Source organism: Lycorma delicatula, chromosome 4 (assembly GCF_047948215.1).
Source record: "Lycorma delicatula isolate Av1 chromosome 4, ASM4794821v1, whole genome shotgun sequence".
In the NCBI taxonomy this organism is placed as follows: domain Eukaryota; kingdom Metazoa; phylum Arthropoda; class Insecta; order Hemiptera; family Fulgoridae; genus Lycorma; species Lycorma delicatula.
Window position 1 is genome coordinate 80,005,351 of NC_134458.1, and position 21,350 is coordinate 80,026,700.

The 21,350-nt window shown below is 32.2% G+C and overlaps 2 pseudogenes; one reads left to right on the forward strand and one right to left on the reverse strand.

Moving 5' to 3' along the window:
* The first annotated feature begins 976 nt into the window (after nt 1–976).
* LOC142322654 (NADH-ubiquinone oxidoreductase chain 5-like) lies at nt 977–10,112 on the forward strand (annotated as a pseudogene).
* A 1,190-nt stretch (nt 10,113–11,302) lies between these two features.
* LOC142322655 (cytochrome c oxidase subunit 1-like) lies at nt 11,303–21,100 on the reverse strand (annotated as a pseudogene).
* Nucleotides 21,101–21,350: the final 250 nt, after the last annotated feature.

Here is a 21,350-nt window from a genome sequence, read left to right on the forward strand (position 1 = left end):
TGAAATGGTCGATTTCGATGATCCGGCCCCTTGCGAGGTCGTATCTTCTGAAGGCAGGAACCCACGTCGACGCATATCGTGGCATTGGCCTCAGGGGGTCGTTCCGTATCCAACGACACCCCACACGGGCAGGAGCCCCAAAAAAAAAAAAAATTTTTTTTTTTTTTTTTTTTGGGGTAAGTAAAATGTATGTATCCAAAAAAGTGATCAAAAATATTTTTGAGGGGTTCAGGGGGTAGGAAAAGTTAGGATTCGGATAGATCTGGAAGAAGTTTTGAGATAGTGTGAAAAATACAGAAGTTATGGTAGGAAAAAGATTGCCCGTATAATTCGCCTTTAGGACTTAGAAAATTTCTCTCCTACGAATATGAAAAAAGTTTAAGTCCTTGTTTACAACAAAATGTAATGACGTCACCGACAATCCTTGGCTTGTCGATCAACTTAGAAAATTTTAACTATGCACTATACTATAAGTAAAACCTCAAAATTGTAAAAAATAACACAACCAGTGCTTTTTTACTCACACTATTGATATAAGAAGTCTTGTCCAATCACTTAAAACCGCTATTAACTCTTACAGATCCATAATATCGCACCAAAAACAAAAGAAAAGTTGCTTAATCATTTCATTTTACTGTATGTGGGTTTACATATTAAAAATTCCAAATGAAACAATTTTGCGTTTTCTGAGTATTATTATTGTTTATTATTTAGTTATAGCTTTTGTTTTTTTACACTTTATTTTATGTATAAAATAAATACACAATATATGTATATATAAATAGAAGTCAAAGCAGTTCTATCTGTCACACTCACTTCAACATTGAGCTTATTACTGACTCAGCAGAAAAAACAATCCAATTCTTGAGTTTACCCAGCATTGTGGACAGCAGTGAAACACACAAGAGTACCTCCAAACGAAGTTATGTAGCATGTGATCCATTGACCGTGTAGGCCAAATACACAATATCAAATAATGAGAGAGGTTTCAATTAATCCTTATTGTAATCCAATTAATTGTAATGTTTTCCTTACAATTGAAGGAAAACATCTACATGTTAATAAGGTGATATCATCTTGGTTAAAACATAGTCACCAGAATCTTTGTTTAATCAGGGAAGTACAAATTATGACACTTATCCAGATAACAGTGATGAGTAAGAATTGATTAAAAATAAAGATCATAAACCTTTGTCAGAAAGATTTTATAGAATACATTAATTTTAGGTGAGCTGTGGTAGTGCTTGATTGTATGTTGACTTTACATTCCCATGTATGAACATTTTGGCTGTTCATTTTTCCTCTTAAATAAAACATTACTTTGTTATTGAACACTAGTTATCATCTTCCTTAATTCCTATCCAAAACACCTAATGATCAATTACTTGTAATTTGTCCACTTATCTTTAGAGCATTGAAAACTTGAACATTTGTCGCTTAGCAATCAAACTGTATCTAAAAATAGATATATCATCTAAGGAATTACAGTTGTGAATTGGTGGTTCAACATACACAGGCTTCATTGGGAAGTTTATTCAGTTCTTAGAATTTCATCAGATATTTTATGCTCTGTCCCTCACAAACATTCTGCTGCTTGATTTTAATCAAGTGATATCGCCAACAATTGAAGCATGCAGTGGTTCTATTCTGCAATGCTGATGACACTTGTGCTACATTGTCATTACCAATTCACAATTTGATAAAGCATTCTGCTATGTGACACTCATTTTCTTTCTCAGGTAGGAAAGTTGAAGAGTGTTATCGATAGAAGCATTCACCAGTGACATTCCAAAACCCGTAAGATTTTTGTTTTTATGTGTTGTGTAGTAAGTTAAAACACAGTCAATAATTTAGTTATGAGCTCATTTGGTATTGGATGAATAATTTTGAATTTCAGCATTATACTGTTATAAAAATTTATGAAGAATCTATGGATTAAACCTCTATGTATAATTAACAAGTCGCTTTGTATTATTAGATTTTAATTAATGTAATTTTTTGTGATTTAATTATACAAATTTTCTTTTTTTTCTTTTTTTTTTGAAGTTTTTAGGGGCATCGACTACTTTGGTCATTAGCCCCATCCCACTTCAAAAAAAAATAAATAATGAAAGGGTTCAATATTTCACATTTTCTTATAACTTATGATACAATAAATCAGTTTCTAGGCTTTCCTTTCGGCCATCCTTTTTTGCGTTTCTCCATTCTTCTGACGGCCTCAACCTCTGATGACAGCGTACCTGAGGCCTCAGACATGGCATCGTCTTCCTCTATTTCGGATGCCAGTGACGTTATTTACGGCTGACGTCTGTTGATGAAAGTTTCGCTGATGCCGTTAGCATCTTTGCTAAAGAATGTAAACTTATAAGCGATGATGTATCCGCGGCGGATGAGCCGGACTCTATCTCTACTGCAGTACTGGATCCAGCTGAAATAGATGCTCTCACCAAAGCTGATCTTTGCGCTTTTGGAGGCTCTATTGGTACAGGTTTTATTTCATCTGCGTCTGGTGCTTTTTCTATAATAACTTGCACCTCCATTTCAGTAGAGTCAGATTTTCTTGTCGCAATTTCTCTTGGTTTGTGACTACATGACGGGTGATTTGTTTCTCTCCATCAGATAAATAGAGATTTTTAATTTTTACGCAAGTTGGTGACTTTACAATCGCAGATTTAGTTGGTTTTTTAAACTGCTGGTGCGTCTCTGATGTCAACGGAGTCAGTCCGGGAATGAGCCTTCTCATCTTTACTTTGTTTTCTCTGATGAGTCGACTCAATCTTTGAATCGATGATTCTTTCAATCATTGTCGCAAGACTTGGTGCCATCGTGTTAAGCAACTGCTCCACATTAATTTTAGATGTGGAAGGGGCAGCCACTGCTTCTGCGTAAGAAGTCGATGGTCGTGGTGTACGCTGATTGACTATTTTCTTCGCTTCAGGATAACTGACCTTCTGAAGCGTTTTAACTTCCTGAATCGCTGTTTCTAATTTATATGTAGGGTAGTTTCTTGAACGACAATTGTGATGCCCTTTACAGTTAACGCAGGTTGGAGGGTCTTTACATGGGTCCCCCTCATGTGTTTTCTCTCCACATATGCATATTTCCTGCGCTTCACATCTAGCTGCTGTGTGTCCGAATCGTTGACACTTAAAACATCTCATCGGCTGCGGAATGAAAGCTCGTACATCAAGCCGATGGATGCCAGCTCCTACCTTTTCAGGAAGGTTCAGGAAGAATCTCACCATTTCTTCTCATAGTAAGTCTGCGACATTGAGTCACTCCCTGACTCGACATTTCTTGTACAATTTCTTCTTCTGTACAATTAAGAAGATCGCGACAAACAACTCCTCTGGATGAGTTCAGTGTGCTATGCGGTTGGACAGAAACCGCAAATTCACCGATCTTCTTCAACGCCTGAACTTTCTGGCTTTGCATGTCGTTGATGGTTTCGACATGCAATCCATTAAAAGCTTTACGGATTTCCTTGACAGGACCACCAGCACAATTAGTAATTTCTCTTGCGATTAAGAATGGACTAACTTTTTGAAAGTTTCCATTTTCCTTTGTAATAATTAAAAATCTTGGCTTAGGTGCGCTATAGCCAAATAGACTTTTCTTTAATTCTTTACTGATTCTATCAGTATCTTTCTTTATTACTTTTAAATCTTCTTTAAATTACTTTTTGTACTAGTTTTAATAATGCTTAAATGTTTATCAGTGAGATCCTTGATGCATTAGAATATAAATTAATTATGTGTTAACTATATTAAAATAAAGAAGTGCAATGATGTTATTTTCTTTTTTGTCTCAGAACGATTATAATAAATGAGATTTATTTATCACGTAAATAACCTTACTCTGGAACAATGAATTGTTCTTATTTATTCTTTTTGTTACATTCAGTTCAACATGTATAGTTTTATAACTGTTACAACTATAAATTGCTGAAAATGCAATAAATAAAAGCACCAAACATAGATCAAGACCAAGGGGGCACAAATCTCTCTCACGCGAAAAAAACCGCGCTTTCCCGACGCCAAACGGCATTTATTCGATACCTTACCTCTGTCGGCATTGTGGCAAGGCTCCAAGTTTACAGAGTTGTCGTAGCGGTAGTTGTTAATCTGAAAAAAAGAAACAAAAAACTTACCGCCTTTCATTGTCTCTTGGCGAGAAGGTATAACTCGTTAACTTGTTTTACAATTTACACTTGAATATTTTTCACTCGCGATCCCGGAAACGTTTCTAACGCGTTATACCGGTTGTAGCTCACACGATACAGAGGCCCCTAAGCCTGGTTTCTCGATCCTCGGCTCCTGCAACGCATCATCACGGCGGTTCGTCCAATACGGCGCGAGGCCGCTTCCTTACACCTGCTGGAGTTGGGTCCTCTCGGCAGATGTCCCGAAGATGACTGTGTTCGGACACCGCCGCTCTCTCGAACAGTCTGCGCGCCTGCGCCACCCCCACTTCGGACACGGTTTGTAATCTCCCGTCGGATCGGAGAGTGGCGTTTCTGACGAACCATACAGCTCCAAATATCGTCCGCAACGCTACATTTTGGACGGCCTCAACAATGCCCCCCATGCCGGGTAAGCATAAGTCAGAATCGGCAGTACGTACAGCCGAAAAATGAGTAATATAGTTGCCAGTGGGTATGGGCTGGCACTGTTCAGTACTGGATATAGTGAGACTCTGGCAGCCTTAGCCCTCCGGGTCACATAGTTAACATGCTCCCCGAAGGTAAGCCGCCTGTCCAAGACTATTTCCAGGTACTTAACGGTTTTCTCAAAAGGGATTTTCTCCCCTGAGATTTCCAGCTGCCTGGCCGGTGCGCGTGCCCTGTATGTGAACATCACGGCCACCGATTTTTCACCGTTGACCCTGATTCTCCACATTTCGAGCCACGGTTCCACTCAGTTGCCTTTGGAGCCTCCGGAACGCGTAATCCACATTTGCGGATTCGTAGAAACATGCCGTATCGTCTGCACAAAGGGCCGTTTTTACCCCTTCCGACAGCGGCATATCATTTATGTACAAAGTGTACAAGAAAGGAGAAAGCACTGCTCCTTGGGGAACTCCAGCGGCTATTTCTCTGGTGGAGGAAATTGTTTCCTCCACGCGCACGACAAACCGTCGGTCTAGTAAATATGACTGTATCAGTCTGACATAGCGGTAAGTAGTCGCCGATCGCGCTAGTTTATAAAGCAACCCGCTATGCCAAACTTTGTCAAAGGCCTTGGCCACATCCAGGAAAACGGCTGTAGTTACCGCTTTCCTGTTCAGGCCTCCGATTAGGTCATCTATTATTTTTACCAGTTGAAGGGTCGTCGAGTGACCCTCCCTGAACCCAAATTGCTCCGGCCGCACTTCTCCCTCCATGTATCACCTCAGTTTTTCGAGGAAAATTCTCTCGAACAACTTAGACAATATCGGTAACAATAAGACTGGCCTATAATTCCGAGGAAAGAGTAAACTTTACTCAGGTTTGAGTAGACATACGACTTTTGCCGTTTTCCAACAATTCGGGAAATATCCAACGCACAAAATCGACGTGAATATCACCGAAATAGTTGTAATTACGGAGGCCGGTATGTTCCGGAATGTGCGGGAGCTGATCCCGTCGATACCCAGAGCCTTGTCGGGGCTTGTGGCCTTAATAGCTCGGAGACTTCCGCTTCAGTGACTTGGTCAATTTCTAGTGGGGCGTCCTCCACCTGTGAGAAATAATCTACAAGAAAGGACTCCACCTCGGTTGTGTGCTGGTCGTTCGGGGTGGGAGGGGGGTTCGGAGTTAATTGCTCCTGCAGGGTGTCGGCGAAAACCTCAGCCCTCTCCGCCACCGAATATGCATGGAAACCTCGCTGCCCCACAACCGGGTGGCGGGGCTTCTTTCCTTCCCGTAGTCTCCTGTTCAGCCTGAACACCGAGGAGATGTCGTCAGAGATCGAGGCGAGGTACTCGTTCCACGAATCCTCTCGGTGTTTTGTCAGCAGTTGTTTCACCCTGTCCGTTTGATTATAAAAAGCCCGTTTATCATCGGGGGACAGGGTGATTCGATATCTCCTTCTCAGTCGCCGTTTCTCTGCTATGGCGTCAGAGATGTGAAGAGGAAATCGTTGCGAATAAATCTGGGCGTTTTCGCCCTGGAGCTGCCTGACAAGGTCTCGGTCATTGACGACGTTACGCGTTCAACATTGTCGTCGATTTCCTCCGGGGTGGTCAGGAGCTCAGGATCCATAGCTCTCGTTTTGCTGTGCCGTTCTTATATAGTTATCTGCGAGTGGTGGGGCCGCTGTGGTGGAAGTGTTGTGCGGTCAGCCGGCATGGTAGGGAGGAATGCGTTTGCAGGCGCGTAGGTAGGTGGACTGCTAATTCTCCCGACATTTGCCAGCTAGCGTCGCGCTCGCTGATAGTAAGCATAGCATGTATCAACAATTTATATAAAGAAATTCTTAAGAAGCTTATATAATATAACCCTTAACGGCTTCTTAACACAGTTAATTTTAACAAACAAAAATTGAATGTAGTTTATAAAAGCAATTTGTGAGAAAAGAAATCAGAATGTATGCATGCGAAAAATACAGATAAACTGAAAAAAATATATATGTGCAGAGTGCCCTGGAAGATGTTGGCCAAACTTTAAAGACTGACTCGGGCATCAAAGTAAGCAAAAAATTTCATGTGGACAAATTCCTTATCTTGTTTCATTTTTTGCTCTGTTAGCAATTTTGTGTTTTTTCATTAAAAATGTACATCTTAAGAACGGATTAAGATATTTTAATGAAATTTGGTGTATGAATTCCCGATAAATCTACAAAACAAACAGGTTTGAACATTTTTTTGAAAATTTCAAAATGACAGCCATTTAAATTTTTTTATTATTAATAGCTCCATAAATATTAGTTTTACAACTTTAAAAAAAAAAAAAATGTTAAACCTTTTATTCTGAACATATTAAACTTCATTTGTTAAAATTTGTTGATAAATGGCTTTGCTATGGCTGAAATTGTTAAAACGGATTGCAAAAATTATGCAATCAATTTTGTACCTGTTCTCACTTCCTTCACTAATTAAATTAAAAATAATTTCTATTATTATAAAACATTATTAAAATATATGATATGTATGTATTTATATATACAAATATGTTGATATAAAATACCATCTTTAATATTATTGATTATTTTCAAAAAAGCTATTTGAGAATTAACATTTTACATAAGCAGTAAAATAATATAATGATTGAAAAAATTGATTTGTATTTAAAAAGAGCATTAAAGAAGTTTTTAATCGGTAATTCATTCTATGATATTGATTATTCCTTTCTTCATAGAAGTTATGAAAAAGGCTTGACATTTATATTGCGTTCCTTTTTCTCAAAATTCCTATCATTCTTTGGCGTCTTCAAGAAGAGTTATCAGTCTTCTTTGATTTCTCCAATAACATTCAATTAGAGCAGGAATAACAGTAATTTGCATAATTAATAATAAGCATGATTACATTTCCATCTATTAAGGTTTTTTCAATCATATGTATAAAATATCATTATGACATATGTCCCCAGAGTTAATTAATTATTTATATCAGTGATTCTCAATCTTTGCACTGCAGCTCCCCGGGAGCTTCCTTTATTTTTATTAATTTTTGGCTGAGGCTATCAGCCTGAGCGGTTAAGAACAGGATTTTTTAAATTTTTTATACTCTTTTTGGTTCTTTTCCTTTTTTGTTTAGAATTTTTTATTTAAATAGTTTTTATGGTTATTTTAATTATTTATTTTTTGATTTTTATTAAATAATTATTTGATGTTTGTTATTTTATTTTATTTTTTGATTAGGTTTCCCTTATTTGGGTTTCATTTATGGTTGCCCAGGGCTCATGTAGAGGCCCCTACTTCAGGTTCTATCATTTTAGCTGGTGTAATATTAAAGTTGGGGGGCGGGGTATGGGTTTATTCGTTGTTTAGGTTATATTTATTATTTTTTATTTAATTACGGTTATTTTTTTGTTAGTATTTGTTTATTTGGTTGTTTTTTTGTTAGAATATTTTGTATAATTCAAAGAGATTTAAAAGTTCTTGTTGCTTATTCTTCTGTCTTGGCATATAAGCTTGGTTATTTGTGGTTTATTCACTATAACTGGTCTGGGATTTATTGGTTCATTATCTTTTATGGTTGCTCATGCTTTTGTCTCTTCAGGCCTTTTTTTTTGTGATTGGGGTTATTTACGATCGATTGGGAAGAAGAAGATTTTTTCTTGTTACGGGGTTATTAAACTATTTACCTTCACTTAGATTTTTTGATTTTTATTTTGTGTTATAAATATATCTTGTTCTCCTAGTTAAATTTGTTTTCTGAAATTTGCTTAATTATTTCTATTTTAAGCTGAAGATTTTTTTCAATTATTTTTATTTTAATTTTTTTTCTGCTTGTTATAGAGTAATACTTTTTTCTTTAACTCAGCATGGTTTATATTCGGGTGATTTAATTTTAATTAATTCTTGTTGTGTTCGTGAATTTTATGTTTTACTTCTTCATTGTTTTCCTATTTTTTATATAATATTTGATTCGTTTTATTTTTTTTTATTTTGCTTATTTATTTTAATTTAAAATTTTGGTTTGTGATATCAAAGATCTTTTTGAGGATAGGCTATGTTTTTCTGTTATATTCTCTTCTTTTTTGTTGGTATTTATTTGTTTGTGTATGATTTTGTTTTTTTTTTGAGTGATTTTTTTTTTTAATTCTTTTTCTGAGTTTAATTTTTTTTTATTGAATTTCTTGTTTTTTTATATCTTTTGTGTTTTTAATTAGAGGTTGCTTTTTGTTTTATAGTTTTGGTTATATAAGAGGTGATTTAAACTTAATTCGATTTTATTATTTGGTATATTTTATTTTAATATCTGATTTTATTTGTTTATTATTAGGTTGAGATGGTCTTGGGCTAGTTTCTTATTGTTTAGTTATTTATTATCAGAATAGAGTTTCTTTACATTCTGGTCTTATTACTTTGCTAATGAATCGTGTAGGTAATGTATTTTTAATTTTGTGCATTGGTTTATTTATTAATTATGGTTCTTTTCATTATATTTTTTATATTTATTTTTTTAATGATGATTTTGTTAATTTGGTTTATTTGGTTTTACTTGCCTATTTACTAAAAGTGCTCAATTCCCCTTTTGTGTTTGGTTGCCTTCAGCTAGAGCAGCTCCTACTCCTGTTTGTTCTTTGGTTCATTCTTCTACTTTGGTAACTTCTGGTATTTATTTAATTATTAGATTTAATTACTTTATTTATTTTTGTGATACTTATTTTTTGATGATTTTTTCTTTGATCACTATGATTTTATCTGGGTTTGCTGCTTGCTTAGAAAATGATTTGAAGAAGATTATTGCCTTTTCTACTTTTAGACAGTTGGGATTTATATTTTTTTCTCTTTCTCTTGGGTCTTTGTCTCTTTGTTTTATTCACTTATTAATTCATGCTGTGTTTAAGTCATTACTTTTTTTGTGTTCTGGTATTTTTATTCATTGTTTTTTAGGGAGTCAGGATATTCGATTTATAGCTGGTGTAGTTAAGCAGTGTCCTTACATAAGTACAGCATTTTTTGTTTCTTTAATTTGTTTGTGTGGATTTCCTTTTTTTTCTGGGTTTTATTCAAGGGATTTTATTTTGGAGTTTTTTTTAATATTTATTTATAATTTTTTTATTTTTTATTGGGGTTACTTTTATTTATAGTTTACATTTAATTTATTATTTATTTTCTTCTGATTCTTTTTTTCCTTATATTAATTTTTCTTATAGTTTATATATAAATATTTATCTTTTCTTTTTGTATTTTTCTTGTTTATTTGTTGGTTCTTTTATATTCTGATTAATTGAGGATGATTTTTTTTTTTTGTCTTTTGATTTTAGGTTAATTCCTTTATTTTTGTTTTTATTATTTTTTTCTTGTTTTTTGATGTATTGAGTTCTTTATATTTTTACTTTGGTTTGGTTTATTTTAATTTTTTTAGTTCTATATGGTTCTTGAATTTTTATTCTTCTGGATTTTTTTTTAAATCGATTTTTTATATTTTGTTATTTTAGATATAGATTAGTTGATGCTGGTTGATTAGACTATTTTGTTTCAGGTGGTTTAATTGGATTTTTTAGGTGGTTAGGATTTTTTTTTTGATAGATGCAGTTTAAATATTCTTAGGGTTTATTATTTTTTTTGTTCGGGTAGCTTAATTAAAAGCTTAACATTGAAATTGTTACTATGAATTTTTTCTCTGGACATTTACAAAATTTATACATTGAAAGTGTATTGTTTTTTTAAACTATATAAATAAGAATACCTTTCAAGTGAAATCACTTTATTCTTATTTATATAGTTTAAAAAAAACAATACACTTTCAATGTATAAATTTTGTAAATGTCCAGAGAAAAAATTCATAGTAACAATTTCAATGTTAAGCTTTTAATTAAGCTACCCGAAAAAAAAAATAAACCCTAAGAATATTTAAACTGCATCTATCAAAAAAAAAATCCTAACCACCTAAAAAATCCAATTAAACCACCTGAAACAAAATAGTCTATCAACCAGCATCAACTAATCTATATCTAAAATAACAAAATATAAAAAGAAAAGGAGCGGCTCCTTTTCTTTTTATCCTTTTAACTGCATATTATCAATTTTTCATTAACAGTGAATAGCTTCTATTTTAGCTTCAGTTAATTTGAGTATGAGGGTTATCCTTAAAATTAAGTCGAAATTAATTGTAATTTTACTTTTTTACTCTATTTAAGAGAAATTGATTTTTCAATAATTTTTATTTGCAAAGTAAATGTTATATTTAACTATTCTCCTTATTTTCTTTCATTCATTCGTTATTTTAATTCATTCGTATTTTAATTTTTCATTCGTGTATAAGACCTAGAATTAGGATTATGATTGTAATTGTTGAAGAGATTAATCATTCGTCTATATTTACTATTTTTGTAGAGAATATAGGTACAATTATTGAGATTTCGATATCAAAGATTAGGAAGACGGTTGCAACTAGAAAAAAGTGTGTAGAGAAGGATTTACGTGTTGAAGTTATTTTAGAAAATCCACATTCGAATGGTGAATTTTTGTCTCGTCTTATTTTATTTATTTTTTTTTAAATTACTATTGTGATGATTATTATTATAATAATAATTGAACTTAGGGATATTATTGTTAAGGTAATTTTGATTATCTTTTTAATTTTTTTTAATCTATTAGTTGGAGGCTAATTATACTTTGTGTACTAAAGAGATTTAATTTTATTTTCCTCATCAGTAAATTGATAGATAAAGGAATAATCAGATTACATCTACAAAGTGTCAGTATCAGATTGCTGCTTCTAGCCCGAGATGATGATTAGCTGAAAAGTGTATCTTTATGCATCGTGTAATTGAGATTGTAAGGAACGTTGTCCCTACAATTACGTGGATGCCATGAAATCCTGTTAGAAAGAATGATGATCCATAAATTGAATCTGCTATTGTGAAGATTGATTGCTGATGTTCTCATTTTTGTAAAATTGTGAAGTAGAATCCTAACAAGATTGTTAATATTAGTGATTTATTTGATATTGATAATTTGTTTGATAAGATTCTGTGATGTGCTCATGTTACTGTAATTCCTGATGAGATTAGGATAATTGTATTTAATAGTGGGATTTCTATTGGATTAAAGGGTTTAATAGATTTAGGGGGTCAATTTATTCCGATTTCAATTGATGGTGCTAATCTTGAGTGGAAGAATATTTAGAAGAGTGATAAGAAAAATATTATTTCTGAGATAATAAATATGATTATTCCTATTTTTATTAATGATTTTACTTTATTTGTGTGATTTCCTTGGAATGTTGCTTCTCGGGTAACGTCTCGTCATCATATTATTATGGATATTATTGATAAGGTCATACCTATTGTTATTAGGTTATATTCTTTTGTCTGAGTTCATTTAACAGTTCCTGTTAGTATAGTTATTACGTTTATTGATAAAATAATTGGTCAAGGTCTTTTTGTAACTATGTGAAATGGGTGATTTTTTTTCATAAGGTACTTCTCTAGAGTAAAGTGTTACGAGAGTTGCAAATACATATGCTTAAATTATTGAGATTGCTGTTTCAAATGCTGTTAGGATCATTTGAATCTGCATAGTAAATATTAATATTTTTATTGATGATGTGCTTCCTAATAGTGTTATTAACAGGTGACCTGCAATTATGTTTGCTGTTAGTCGAACGGCTAGTGAAATTGGTCGAATAAAGTTTCCTGTAGTTTCAATTAAAATTATTATTGGTGAGATAGTGGAAGGTGTCCCGATAGGTAATATGTGTTCAAATATTTCATTTGTAAAGTTTTTTCATCTATATGTTGTGATTATAATTCATCTTGGTAGTGCAATTGATATTGATACTACTAAGTGTCTGGTTGATGGAAATACATATGGGATTAATCCTAGTACATTTCTAGTTATAATAAATATAAAAATTGATATTACTATAATTAGAATTTCTTTTTGGTCAGTTATTGATTTAAATTCGTTTATAAGTTTTTTCTATTATTTTTATAATGGAAAAAACATTTTGGTAAAATTATTGTTGTTATAAGTATAATTATTCAGTTTCTTTGAAATAGTTTAGTTGCTGGATCAAATGTTGAAAAAAGTCTAGTTATCATTTTCAATTAATGTTTATTTTTATTTTTTTTTTTTGGGGGGGGCTTTATATTTGTTATGAAGAATAATTTTGTTATGTTTATTATGATTGTAATTGTTGTCATTATTAGTATTAGGTTTCATATTATTGGGGATATTTGTGGAATCAAGATGCACATTTTATGTATTTTTTATTTGACAATTATATGTTTTTTTTAAACTAGCATTTTTCATTAAGAGTATTCGATGTTTACTATATTTTGGTTTAAGAGACCATTACTTTCTTTCAGTCACTTAATGTTTATTTGTTTTTATGATTTTATTCATTTAATAAATGATTTTATGTCATTTCTATAGTGATTGGTATAAATCTGTGATTTATTCCACAAATTTCTGAACATTGTCCAAAAAATACTCCTGGGGTTTTTGTTATTAGTCTGATTTGATTTAGTCGTCCTGGGATTGCATCTATTTTTGTTCCTATTGATGGGCTTGTTCAAGAGTTGATTACATCAGATGATGTTTCGATTATTCGGATTTGTGTTAAAAATGGAACAATTATTCGATTGTCTACTTCAATTAGTCGAAATGAAGTTAAGTCATTTTGTGGTTTTATGTATGATTGAAATTCTATTTTTTTGAGTCTGAGTATTCATATGATCAGTATCATTGATGCCCAATTGTTTTAATCTTCTATTAAATATGAAATTTTGATTGATGGGATGGCGATAAAAATTAAGATAATTGCTGGTATTTTTGTTCAAATTGTTTCTATTTTTTGATTTTCTGTTAGGAGATTATTTGATATTTTATTTTTTGTTATCGTTATTATTATAATTGTTACTGTTATTGTAATAGGTAACAAAATTATTATGGTGTGATCATGGAAATTTATTAGTTGTTCTATAATTGGTCTAGCTCTGTTTATTATGTTGAATTTTATTCATGACGAAATTTCTAAGGAAATTATTTTTTAATTTATTAATGAATTTTAAGTTCATGGCAATTTTCTGCCACTCTTAGAATGGCTTTGATACTGATGGTAGTTCATTGAATGAGTGTTCAAGGGGGTGTAATAGAAAATCATTCAATTGATGATGATTTATTGTTTTTGAAAATAGTGATTCGTTTAAATACTATTGATTCTCATATGATGAATATAAATATTATGATTCTAATTCTTGAAATTAAGGATCCTATTGATGAGATTATATTTCATGTTATGTAGTTGTCTGGATAATCTGAGTATCATCGTGGTATTCCTGCTAGTCGTAAGAAGTGTTGGGGGAAGAATGTCAGGTTTACTCCAAGGAACATAGTTGAGAATTGAATTTTTAATCATTTTTTATTTATTCTTATACCTGTTATTAATGGGAATCAGTGAATGATTCTTGCTATAATAGCGAAAACTGCTCCTATTGATAGAACATAATGGAAATGTGCTACTACGTAATATGTGTCGTGCAAGATAACATCAATTGATGAATTTGCTAGAATTACTCCTGTTAATCCTCCAATAGTGAATGGAAATACAAATCCTTTTGATCAGATTACTTGAGGTGATTTTTTTTTTGTTATTCCTTGTATTGTTGCTATTCATCTAAAGATTTTAATTCCTGTTGGTACTGCAATAATTATAGTTGCGGATGTAAAGTAGGCTCGCGTATTGATGTCTATTCCTACAGTGAATATATGGTGTGCTCATACAATAAATCCTAAAATACCAATTGCTAGCATTGCATAAATTATTCCTAGGTGTCCAAATGTTATTATTTTTCCTCTTTCATTTGTAATAATGTGTGAAATTAATCCAAATCCTGGTAGAATTAAAATATATACTTCTGGATGTCCAAAAAATCAAAATAAATGTTGGTAAAGAATGGGGTCTCCTCCTCCAGTGGGGTCAAAGAATGAGGTATTGAAATTTCGGTCTGTTAATAGTATTGTAATTGCTCCTGCAAGTACTGGGAGAGATACAAGTAATAGAATTGCTGTGATTAGTACTGATCAACAGAATAGTGGTATTTTTTCTGTAGTTATTCCTTTAGGTCGTATGTTTATAGTTATGGAGATAAAATTAATTGCTCCTATGATTGATCTTAGTCCTGCAATGTGAAGGGAAAAGATGGTTAGGTCTACTGATGGTCCTGAGTGTGCGATTTGGGCTGAAAGGGGTGGATAGACAGTTCATCCTGTTCCTGATCCTGATCCCACAATTGAGCTTGAGATTAGTAATGTAATTAATGGTGGTAATAGTCAGAATCTTATGTTATTTATTCGAGGAAATGCTATATCTAGTGCTTCGATTATTATTGGTACTAGTCAGTTTCCAAATCCTCCAATTATAATTGGTATCACTAAGAAGAAGATTATAATGAATGCAAGTGATGTTACGATGGTGTTGTAAATTTGATCATTTTTAATTATTGATCCTGGTTGTATTAATTCTATACGGATAATTATTCTTCTTATTGTTCCTAATATTCTGGCTCAGAGTCCAAAGATGAAGTATAAGGTTCCAATGTCTTTGTGGTTTGTTGAAAATATTCATTTATTCATTAATAATGGCATGGCTGATTTAGGTGATAAATTGTAAATTTATTTAAGGTTAATAACCTCTCATTATTTTTTGCTTTATATTCAATTATGATTATATATTGCAAATATAGTGGTGCAGTTGTTTGCTAAGGCTTATTTATAATAATAATTTTAACTTTGAAGGTTAATAGTTTTTTAAACTTAAATCCTCTTCACAGGGGTGCCGTGAAATACAGTAAAACCTTCATAATTAATTGAACCAAGACGTTTATAATTATTAATTTAATGTTAATAAACTAAAAAAATAATGAAGATACACGAGTTGTATTTATTTTTATCTCTTACTTATGAATAATCATAATTTTTCTTAGGGTAGGGCACCAAGGAAAAATTATAATTGAAAAAGGGCACTGTGACTAAGAAAATTTGGGAACCATTGGCTTAAATGATATAATATGATTTATTTGTTAATGTCACTGGATTTTTTATTACATTTAATGATTGCCCTTGAGACTTTATTTATATCTTAATAAGTTCTGTTACAGTTATTAATATTTTAATTGTTTTAATTAAGCATTGATTTTTTTTCTAAATAATAATATTGGAATTAAACATATTGCTACAAATTTCATATAAAACTTTTTGTAATTTGTAATACTATATTAATAGATTTTAATAATCTGTTATCAGATTTTAAAATACCATATACATAGATCACAATATTTGGCAAAGTTGTTCCTGTTTCATTAAGATGAAATTCAATTATAATTTTAATATTAGTTACTTTTATCAATTTTTGTTTTAAAAACTTTCATTTTTACTTTTAAGCATTGTAATTGTTGATTCCTCTGCAATGAATAGAAGCAGTGTGTACAGTACATGGCTTTACAATGGAAAGGATTATATTAATTTGTTGCTTCATATTAATTGCGTTTCAGTCTTTCATATGGCAGTAGTGTAACACCTGAGGTATAAGAGACACAAGTCAGAATAGCTTCATTGAAAGTAATGATGGTCATTATACTCTGTTCCTATGGTGGACAGAAAAAAAACATTTAACTGATTTTACTTGTGTTTCAGTTAGCATGACATGTTGATATAATATATTAAATCTAGTGAAGTAAGTAGATAAGAGAAAACCACTTCACTTTTCACTTACTATGCCTTGTATGTTAGCTTCCTGTTATTGAGAATAAATAACACTTTCAAGAGTTACTAGAGTTACTTACATTTCATGTCATATTGTGGATAAGATTTTATGGTTTTGGCTTCCTACAGATACACAAATTACAAAACGTACTATTATCTTCATTTAATTAATTTTTTAATGATTGTTTGAATCAATTTTTTGTTAAATTCTTAAGTCAGTAGAGAAGAACTAACTGTTAAAAACAATATATGGGTGATTTATTATAATGTACAAGGGGACTAGGAAAGTTTTGTAATAAGAATTCATTTTTTATAAATTTTCAAAGTTATTGCCACCACTCATTATACACTTCAACATCCTTTAAAACCGGCCTTCAAAGAAACCCTACCATGTTTTGTTGGAGATTTGGGCTCACTCATTGTTCCAAACTCTTAAGGAGGTCACATTGCTCATAAAATGTCTTCCTTTCAGTTTTTTCTTCACCTGGGGGAACAGCTCAATATTATAGGAAATGAAGGATTTCAATACTAGTGGTGGGATAAACGATTCTTTTTCAGGAATCAATTCTTTCGATTTGATTCTCAGAAAGGATTTGTAAAAAAGAATCATTCGTCTGATTCAATGATTCTTTTCCTTCCCACCACTACCAGAGTTGTAAACTCTAATGCACACGCTCTCTTTCTCTTCTTCAGCCAAGTTTAGCGGTTCATCTCTTCATACTGCTGTTTGACTCAACTGATGCATACATACTACTTTGGTTCTTTTCTTTTCAACTCTAATTCAACTCCTAGTAAACATCTGATTCTTTTTCAGTTCAATACAATGTTTAGTAAACTTAGAAGCCTATCACTTCTAATGCGCATGCTCTCTTTCTCTTCTTCACCCATGTTTAGTGGTTAATCTCTCTTCATACTCCTGTTCGACTCATTTGATGTATACCTACTAAATGTCTTTTTCTTCTCTTTTCAACTGTATTCGACTTTTAAGTAAACATCCGATTCTTTTTCGGTTGAATACAATTTTTAGTAGCCTATTACTTCTAATACGCGTGCTCTGTTCCCTTCATGTACCCAACAATTCTCCTTATTTCATCTCTTATTGAATTCCTTTATGAAAACAAGCTTATATCGACAAACTTCATCGCTTAACAGAGAAGGGAAAATTTAAACTGTTATGCTCACATTCTGTACGACATCATTATTCTTTTTTCTTTTAATTTCATTCGGGCGGGAAGCTATGTTGCACAATATTAATTACTGTCATTCTTTTGCGCATACTGTCATGCTCAAGATATATTTTACAATTATTCTTAGTATATGGATAAAAGACAACAGTAGATTCTGTTTTCATGGTGCATAACCTTTGCATGTTCTATTTAGAGTTGTGTTTTTAGTTTGTTTATATTTTTTTATTTGGGCCTACACAATTTTGTAAGATTTTTTTACTTTACATAATCAGAAGACGATTTTTTTTCTAACTGTTTATCGGTATTATTTTTTAAAATCATTAGTTTTTACGTAAAGTATATAAAATATCATAAGCACTTTTAAAAAAGAATATTTTGTTTTTAAATTTATAAACATGAGCTGCAGAAAAAGAAGTCACATCTGGACTTGCTTTTCTGAAGCAAGCCCTGGAAAAGCTTTGTGTAATATTTGCCGTAGTTCAGTATCCTATGCTGATGGGACGACTAGTAATCTATCTCGTCATATTAAAGTTAAACACCCAGGAGTTGATATATCAAGACAAAAAATCCTTGTCCTTTTGATTATGTTTCAGAAATTCATTATAACTTAAATCCTACTACGTCTATTGCGACTGAACCAAATGAATCATCGCAATTAGCCCTTAAATTAACAAATCTTGTTGAATCACCTAATCCTTCTTCTGTGCATCCAATATCATCTTTGTCCGCAAAAAAAAAAACACAACAGTTGTCCCTTACTTCCTTGGTACAAAACCTGTCCCTCAAAGTAAAAGCCGAGTGTTAGATATTCAATTAATTAGGTTAATAACTAAAGAATATCAACCTATTTCACTTGTTGAGGATGAAGAATTCAAGAAGTTTGTCCAAATGTTAAACCCTGGGTATTTGCTTCCTTGTTGGAAAACAATTACAACTAGTTTAATTGCATAATTGTATGATAGAATTTCTTGTGAGATTCGTAAGTCATTATATAATATAGAAGCACTGACAGTTGGACATCAGTTGGACAGTTGGTTATAATAACCACTGACAGTTGGACATCAGTTTCAAATAATAATTATATGCCCATAACTATCCATTTCATTGACCATGATTGTAATTTAAAAACTCAATTACTTGTATGGAAATCTGTAGTCAACATACAGCCTAAAACATTGCCATTGAATTACAAGGTAAATTCAATGAATAGGCTATTACTGACAAAATAGGAGCAGTTGTTAGTGACAATGCAGCAAATTTAAAAGCTGCTATTCACAATTGTCAGCTACGCCATATTCCTTGCTTAGCGCATACAATTAATCTAATTGTCCAAGCAGCAGTGTCTGAAGTAAAAACAATTGTGGTAAAAAACTTCAAAACATGCAGCGACAAATGAATTTTAAAGAATTAAAATTAAAACAGGAAGTGCCTACGCGATGGAACTTACTCCTGCACATGTTTAATAGATTATTAGAAACAATAGAACCACTAATTTCGACTATCACTTTGGTGAATCCTACTCTAAATAATATTACATTTGATGAGTGGACAGTTATAGCTGAAATGTGCAAATTATTGAAAATGTTTGAAGAGATAACTATTGAAATAAGTTATCAAAAAAACTGTTACTATTTCAAAAATCTGTTTATTGGCACGAGCGATGACAAGACATGTACTTAAGATTAAAGTTTCTTCTCAAAATTCTGAAATCGTTAAAGTATGTGACAAGATGTTAGACCAACAGCAACATAGATTTAAGGATGTAGAAAATAATAATATTTTGCTTGAAAGCATGCTATTAGATTTTCGCTTTAAAAACAGGGATGTTTAAAAAACATCTTACCAAAATGCTTACACAAAACTTTCACAGAAAGTTCGAAGTATTCAGATTGAAAAGGCGATAGGTTTGAAATGGAACAAGAAATTATTGAACTTCCATTTCAACTGCATGAGAAGATTTTGATAAAAAAGTAACGCCAATTTTAACCAATTCAACAGTAGCAGGAATTTTAGAGCTAGATAAATATATAAATGAACCGCTCATCTCAAGAACACAAAATCCCCTCTCTTGGTGGAAAGAAAGGCAGTTAATTTATCCAAGATTATTCAAAATAATGCAAAGTAGACTGTGCATTCCTGCCACTCCTGTTCCCTGTGAATGAATTTTTTTCAAAAGCGGTACAGTTAATAAAAGTAAGGCGAAATAGACTTGCATCAAAGAATTTCGAAAAAATTATATTTCTACATGTAAATATGTAAAATACTATAAAGTTTATTTGAAAGGTATTAACTAATTATTTATTTTGCTGAATTTTATTATTATTTTTCATTATTTTTTTGTGATAATATAACCAACAATTTTTAAAAACAAAATGATTGTATGTGTCTGTGTAAGTAACTGTGCGCATATTAGTAAAAACATCAAAGTAAATATAAAATCGTAACAGCGATGTGATAAAAAAACAAAGACTGAATCAAAGTTTCGCTCAAAAATAAGGTACGGTACAAGCTATATTATTTTAAATTATTCATTTTGTCATTTACAGCTTTAGAGAAATTAGTTGAAGATAAATACTTTTACCTATCGGGTTGGTCTAGTGGTGAACGCGTTTACGCAAATCAGCTGATTTCGAATTCGAGAGTTCTAAGGATCAAGTTTATACGGATTTGAATACTAGATCGTGGATACCAGTGATCTTTGGTGATTTGGTTTCAATTAACCACACATTTCGGAACTGGTCGACCTGAGACTGTACATGACTGCGCTTCATTTAGACTCATACATATCACCCTTATTCACCTTCTGAAGTAATTCCTGACGGTTCTTCCTGAAGGTTAACAAGAAAAAAAAGTTATAAATACTTTCAGTGAGTGGAAAAAAATAAATATATTTTTGGCTCTCATTTCGCTGTAGTTGATAAACAAAAAATGTTTTATGGGGCTTACAGATAAAATTTAATTGTTTAAGATTAACTCAGTTAAATAGCATAGTTAATGAAATTATTTTATAATCAGAAGTAATAAATTTGCCGAATGTTCAATAAACATTAGTAATGGTGATGTAATAAGTTATGCGTCACGTGTGGAAAACTAAATAAAACAAACGCAAGCTAGAATTTGGTATGGTAGAAGGATCCCCCACTACAACCATTCATGAGGAAAATTGCTATGAATCGAATCGAATCGTAAATGAGGAAGATTTGATTTCCCGTCGCCTATCCAATTCATTGTTAAGAATCGTAAAAAGAATCGGTTTCTCCTGCAAACCGATTCTCGATTCTTTCGTTCAGTATAAAGAATCGAATCGAAGGAATGACTCGTTCACGATTCTTCCCATTACTATTCAGTACTGTAGGGAGTACTTCAACAGTTTTGTTTCAGTGATGGCCAATTACTCAGAGCAAACTTTGGAGCAGTGCACTGGAGTGTTATCATTCTGAAGAAATCATATGTCCATCCTTTAGTTTGGGCGCAATTTCTTGAGCTCTTCAACAACTTTAAATAGTCATTTCCAATAAACCACTTGTCTGGAACTGTCTTCTGAGTTTCCATTATAACTCATTCTAAAACTCCTCTCACATAAAAAAATTCAGCCAGCATTCTCTCTTCTTTACTGATCTGGATTTTCATGCAGCCATGGCAGTCTCCTCATCTTCAAACATCCACAGTTTGTTCTGAACCTTGATCAGAACATCATAATAGTACAACCAAGTTTCATCATTGTTCACATAGGAGATTTCCCATTTTCAAACTTTTTCAGTATTTCATGGCACCATGAACTTGGTGAAGTTATGTGGCATCC